Consider the following 6,718-nt stretch of genomic DNA (forward strand, 5'->3'; position numbering starts at 1 on the left):
ATCAAATCTTTTAACCAGGTATGGAGAACTGCAAGCACATTTTCAGCTTAGCAATCAGTTTGCAATTTCAAATGCACAATTTGCAAAACACTATGCACAGTTTTGTATATTACACACAATTACCAAAACTGGAATCTGCTTTGTTTAGTTTGGAAAACACTGCTGTTCAAACTTACCTACACCCAGTTGTTAAATGGGAAAACACTTACAACTCATTTCTTCACTGAGACAACACAGCATGAGCCATAGCAACAGGCAACAGGTTAGTCCTCTTGGTTTGGGCAACAATGGAGACGAACATTTCTCAGCAAGGTAGAGGAAAGGGTGAGAATAAGAGGAGAAAAGGGTGAGGACATGGAAGAAGACAAGCCCTCGTGGATGTTAATCCTGTGGTCAGCCATGGTTTGAGTATGAAAGGTGGGTAAACACCCCACAGCCTCCACAGTCTTCATACAACCATATTTACGCCACTACATAGTGGACTACAATACAACACTCGAGGTATCTATGATAGATCTATGATAACGATGTTTAGTCCGTGTAAAAATCCCATTTACTGTAGTATCAGCTTGTTGAAGTGTTAAACCCTAACCATTCACATCGTGTTTTTGCAGAATTGAAAGACAACCATTTTTGAGTGGGAAAAAAAATTGTCTCTTTACACCACAGCAAGAGTACTGTGTGAATATTGTCATAGGAACAACAGCATTTGACTGCAAGAACTACAAAACAACATTTTTGCAGACAACACCACCTTCAATAACCCAGTCAGTTTGTCATCGCTGTCCCGTATCCTTCAACGACATCACATAGAAATGAAGCAGCTGGACAGAGTGCCATTTGAGAGGCTATCCGACAGAGCGGTACAACCTTGTTATGAATATGTGCAGGTAAGCAATTTCTGTATTCCAGTGCATACTTGCACCATATTGAGTCTGATTACAGTATTCTGTAATACTGTTTTGCCTTGTCTGATTCAGAGAACAACGGAGCTATATGCTTCTGCAATGCACCACAAGGACATCTGTGTTGATGAGGTTGGCTTCAACCAAGCTAAAACAAGGTGCAGGAGAAGATATGTTATAAAGCAGCGCACCATTATCGGTGGTGCAGGACAGCAAGGGCCAACATTACTATGTGCGCTGCCATTGCACAAATGGGGCTTTGCATCACCATGCCACTTTTGGCCCAAACAACACTGCTCACATCACATTCCCTGACGCCTTACACAATATATCGATTCCTCATGACCATAGGAACGGGCCAGAGTGGTCCAGCTTTGCCATCTTGAAGAACTGAACTTTCCACCGGGCTGCTCTTGTCCGAAATTGGCTCATCAACCATCCACGATTTTTTTTGTTTTTGTTGTTCTGTACCTCCCACTGCGCGCAGTTCCTAAACCCCAATGAAGTATTTTTTCATCATGGAGGTGGAACGTGAATAACCACCTGCCCTGGGAACACATACCCTTTCTACTGGCAATGGAGGAGACCTGTGGGGATACAGATAAGTGGAGACACTTGGGGTGGATATGTCACTCCAGATGACACTTCCCTCACTGTCTTAGCAGAGAGAACATTGCTTGTCATGTAGTTGTGGTGCTTTGACCAAATCCAAACAGGACACAGGATGCACCCTAAATCTATGGGGGGTTCATTCCTTTTTCTTTTTTCCCCGCTTTAAAAGTCTGTATCTTCTGTATTTCATTGCCTACAACTTGTGACTAAGTGTGATTAAAAATGTTATGTTTGCAGAAAAATAAAATAGATTTTTCTTAGTATTTGTGTTTTATTCTGACTAAATGCATGTACATTTGAAATAAAGTTTTGACCCGTTTACAGCAGACTGCTGATCACTAAACATTGATAATACAAAAGGGATATTAGTATAGTGCACTTATCCCATCTGCTCAAGATGATCTGTTCATCTAGAGTTTATAATAGTACAAAGTTTATAATAATACAGAGTTTATAATAATTTATAATAATAGAGTTTTGCAAAAATGAGTTGTGGTTTCAGAAAACAGGTGTAAGTATTCAGAAAACACTATAGGATCAGATTCTCAGTGGCCTCCATAATCAATACATTCAGAGAAGAAAACAGGTACACTAATATGTCTATGGTACCTGAAAACTACAGCACAATAAAAAGTATACAGGACGAATGTACATTGTTGTACTGATTTTCTAGAAAGGGGACAGGATAAAAAGTATTACAGCTTTCCCTCAGGTGTTAAACTACACTGGCCAAGCTTCAGTATATGTTGTCAATTCCAAATACATATGAGCAAAACAGCAAGTAGTCAGGTGGGCTGGTGTGGCACTTCGGGGCTCTTATCCTCAGTTTACTCTGTGAGGGGAGATGTATACTGGAAGAGAGAATAGCTGGGGTGTGTGTCAGCCATGATTTACCCTGGATGAGTATATGTGTGTAAGGGTGCAGAGCTGACAGCTGATGGTCTTCTCTGCTGTAACTTATGCTTAGCATGCAAAGATGGTTCATGTAATGACTGACTCTATTGTTGATGTACAGAATAGAACCGGCAATGTCTGCAGCAATTTAAATATCTTCAGCTGTGGCCAAAAGTGCAAGCACTGAAGGCCCTTGTTTAAAAGAAAGTATTAATATTCTTGTTCTATCAGAGATTTTGCTGGATAATGGAGCAGATGACTTTCTATGTTGTGGAGCAGATCTATGTATGTGGTCATCCAGGTGATTATGTGGTAGTGCAGAGGACTCTGTGGTGGTTCTGTAGTGTTCTGTGGTGGTGTGACTATACCATGCTGACTGTTGAACTTATTTCCATGGGAGAGGGGTTCTTTGAGATTAAGCTAATCAGGGTTGTGTCATCTGCAAACTTTGAGTTTGGCGGAGTTACTCGTAGAAGTACAGACATTGGTGTACAGTCCCTAGAACATGGATGAGTGTGCACAGCCTTGTAGATTATTCAGAAATAGAGGATCAGAGATACAGGCACCTATCCTGACACAGCAGCGTGACATATCCCTCCTGGTGGAGTGAATGCTGATAACCCAGTGACAGATTGGTGGATGTACATTGAGTTGTCTCAGTTTATCCATTAGTAGGTCAGGAATTATAGTATTACAGACAGAGCTGTAGTCCACACACAGAATGCAGGCGTTAAGATGCTGCAGTGCAGGGCCAAATGTATAGGATCATTCACAGGCCTGGTTGTTCTATATGCAGACTGGAAGGGGTCTTTGAGGGCATCAGTTATAGGTTTGAGGTAGTGCAAAATAAGTGTTTCAAAACACTACATAACAGAGTTTAGTGCAACCAGGCTCTAGTCATTGAAACAGGAGATTGCTTCTTTGGAACTGGTGTGATTATACAAGTTTTAAGGCTAGTTGGCACAATGCACTGGGCTGGGACCTGTTGACAGGGGACAGATGTGCTTGAGTGATTCAGTAGTCGGGTTTGCATGACTGAAGTCACACATGATAATTGGGGAATCTGCTTGTTTCTGTTCTATTTCAGTAATCAGGTAGGCCAGTTATTATGCTGTGTAAGCAGTGGCCATCAGGGGAAATAAACACTCCACCCAATACTACAGAAGTAAACTCGCGGGGTAAACAATTTGGCTTGCAGTCATTAATTAGTGTAAATGATTAGTGCCAGATCCGGAGGGCATGCTCGGAATAGTGCTCACTATGGTGGCCGGGAAGACCCATTGCGCAACAAGTTACCAATCACGCTGCAACTACACAACACATATTCATCAAAATGACAACACTTGCGCTACATTTCAAAAACGCGATGCAAATTCATAAACGCTATACAAACTGAGAAAACACTTTATTCAAAATGACAACACATGTGCTACATATTGGAAACGAGGTGCAGTTTCATAAAACAAGTTCTGCAAAGCCAGTCACAACACAACGGGAAGTGTTGCTTCCAGTGGACACCAAAAGGGGAGGAACAACCGAACAGCTAGCGAAAAGAAATTTATATTTGCAATTACCACGGTTTTGTGCCTGCTTTATGGTACAGAATGAACAAATGGCCTATTGCATTTGTTGCTACTGTTAGATTGTAAAGAACGCAGTCTTAAACAACAATTCAATCAAAATCCCAAATATAAACCTGACCCTGCCAGTAAAATAGACCTAGCTACATAAATTAGTATCTTAATACACACTGAATGTAGCTAGCTAGATAACTAGGAAATAAGACAGGAATTTATGCTAAATGAGATTTTTATCAGCGTTCTTTAAGGCTTTGTTGTGTACAACCTCAAAACTAAATATTCAAGAATTCGGAGCATAAATAAATCAGTTGTTCATTCTGTATCAGCCTAACCAATGATAAAATCGTGGTAATCGCAAATATAATCATTTTCATCAGCTACTCGATTACCGCTGGTCTCATGAGCTCGTGCCCTTTGCCGCGTCCTGCGGTTGTGGCTGGATTTGCAGCATGTCTGAAGTTGCATGTGTTTTTTTAATTTACACAGCGTTTCGGAAATGTAGCGCGCGTGTTTTTGATGAATTAGCTTTGCCCGACCACTATATGGGTAGTTTGGGATGATGCGATCCTAATGTATAAGACCTCATTCCCATTGCAGTGATATGAATTAGTGCGTGAATCACACAATGTAAAGAAACACGAGACACCAAAACACCATGGCTGCTTCTTGGGTCAGTGGTGTGGGTGAGTAAGTTGTGTTGCAATGTCTAGCCTTCACTCTTGCACAATCAGTTTTAGCTCATTCTAAAGGACAATCGTCAATCGGTAACATCCTCAAAAACTCTTGAGAGGTCAATCGCTAATGCATAACACAACACAATTATGTTGGTCATATCTATATGGATAACATGCTAAATGAAACCGCTTACTAAATCCATGCCATGTGCTCTTGTCTTAATTATAATTAAGTGTACGTAATCTAAAAATACCTTAATTGTACTATAAGATCTTAAACCGAGAGTAGGGATTAACTGTAAAGAGATCAAGTTAGGCCTATATGGCGATAGACTGCCAAATGCAGTCCCTCACAATTCCATGACAGTGAGTATCAAAATGAATCCATAAGGCAGTAATACGTCTGGTTATTTACTTCGAGTTCTTAGTTCATCCTGACTTCAACTGGTTCTTAGCCCCTTCAATGGGCTTTCATTGTCAATCTTCTAGGGTTCAAACAGATTTTGCTGATTGCTTACACACTGAAAGTGAATGCTTAGACAAAATCTTCACAACCTTTTGTAACCATACCTTAAAGAAAATCACCAAAAGTACAAACATATTTTCTGCTTTGCACTTTATTGCAATTCTCCGGTACATTATGCAAAACACTACACACTGTTTCTGACATTAAGCTACACCCACACACATACATACCTAGACACACTTACACAGAAACAGAACACCAATCAGTCTTAGCACTACAGACAGACCTCAGGTAAGCTCCTTTGTGAGAATTTTGCAAGCATGGAGGCAGTGAGAGCGAGAGGTAGAGAGGAAAACGAGTAGATGGAGGATGAGGACAAAAGATGAAGGGTCCCAGGCAGTAGACAGCAACATATTTCTGATTACATTAAGGCTATTTTGGTGGACCACGTCATAAGTCATGGCCTGACTCTTAGAGGAGCTGGGCAGAGTCCAGCCCAACTTGAGCCACTACATGTTGGCATCCATTATACAGATATTGAGACTGGATAACAGGTATGTCTTCAACATTCCACGCTAGACTGTACCTGTGTAATTGTTGCACATTATCCCACATCACAGAACAACCAAGTATAGTCCTACAATATTAGGTCTATGCAGTACATGTAATACAGTTTTGATGTTACAGTACTGTGTGCAGTATGACCGCACAGTATGTATAAAAATAACCTAACAAATGAAATCATGTTCTTGCATTCTCTACAGAACTGTCAGACAACCTCCTCAGGATGGAAGGCAGTGTCTTTTCACCCATGAACAGGAACTGGCCACTGTCAGTCAAACACCATCCGCCTACATCAACTTCAAGAGTGAATCATAGCAGATCACATAACATTCCATAACATCAGTCATGCCGGTATACTGACACTCTGCCTCATCATGAAAAAACATCAACTTACCATGAAGCAGCTGTACAGGATTCCATTTGAGAGAAACTGCATTAGAGTTAAAAGACCTTCAATATGTCTATGTGCAAGTAAGTGTCTCGGTACTACTGTTAATGACAATAGACCATGTTCTGTCGGCACTGCATAGCTATATTCAGACAAAGCAATTTTTCACCTAGGCAGGTGCATTCTGGGACTGAGGACAGGTGTCTATGGAGGCACATGCCTTGCCTGTCCCTTGTAGCTTTGACTGAATGTATCTGCCCCCACCCCATCCTTATGTGAAAATGTAGCTATTGTAGTCCTTTGTTTTGAGTTACATGATACTCATGGTACAGTGTATGTATTTTCTATTCCAGAGAGTCCTGGACACTGAAACAGCTCAGCAGAGCGTTCACCTTCACTGACAAATCTGGATTCAGTTTAGCAAAAACCAAGCATCGGGTCCCAAAAAATAATTTGACAAACAGTTATTGTGGATGTTCCTGGGCAGTGTGGGGGAAATATTACATTGTGTGCCGCAATTAGTCTGCAAGGAGCCCTCCATCACAATGCCAACCTAGATCCCTGCAATAATGCACACAATCACTTTTCAGGATGCACCACATAATGCAGTTTTATAGCATGAACCGTAGCTACCC

General features: G+C 41.1%; 1 long non-coding RNA gene across 2 annotated transcripts; it reads left to right on the plus strand.

Moving 5' to 3' along the window:
- The first annotated feature begins 181 nt into the window (after window positions 1-181).
- Window positions 182-1,744, plus strand: LOC145652398 (uncharacterized). 2 transcript variants are annotated; one of them, XR_014118678.1, is made up of 3 exons: window positions 182-501; window positions 615-890; window positions 981-1,744. It is a non-coding gene; the product is annotated as an uncharacterized LOC145652398 (long non-coding RNA). The 2 variants fall into 2 exon arrangements; XR_014118679.1 differs by having other exon boundaries at window positions 182-417.
- The last annotated feature ends 4,974 nt before the right edge of the window (window positions 1,745-6,718 follow it).

Source organism: Electrophorus electricus, chromosome 19 (genome assembly GCF_041902795.1).
Source record: "Electrophorus electricus isolate QZ-2024a chromosome 19, ASM4190279v1, whole genome shotgun sequence".
In the NCBI taxonomy this organism is placed as follows: Eukaryota; Metazoa; Chordata; class Actinopteri; order Gymnotiformes; family Gymnotidae; genus Electrophorus; species Electrophorus electricus.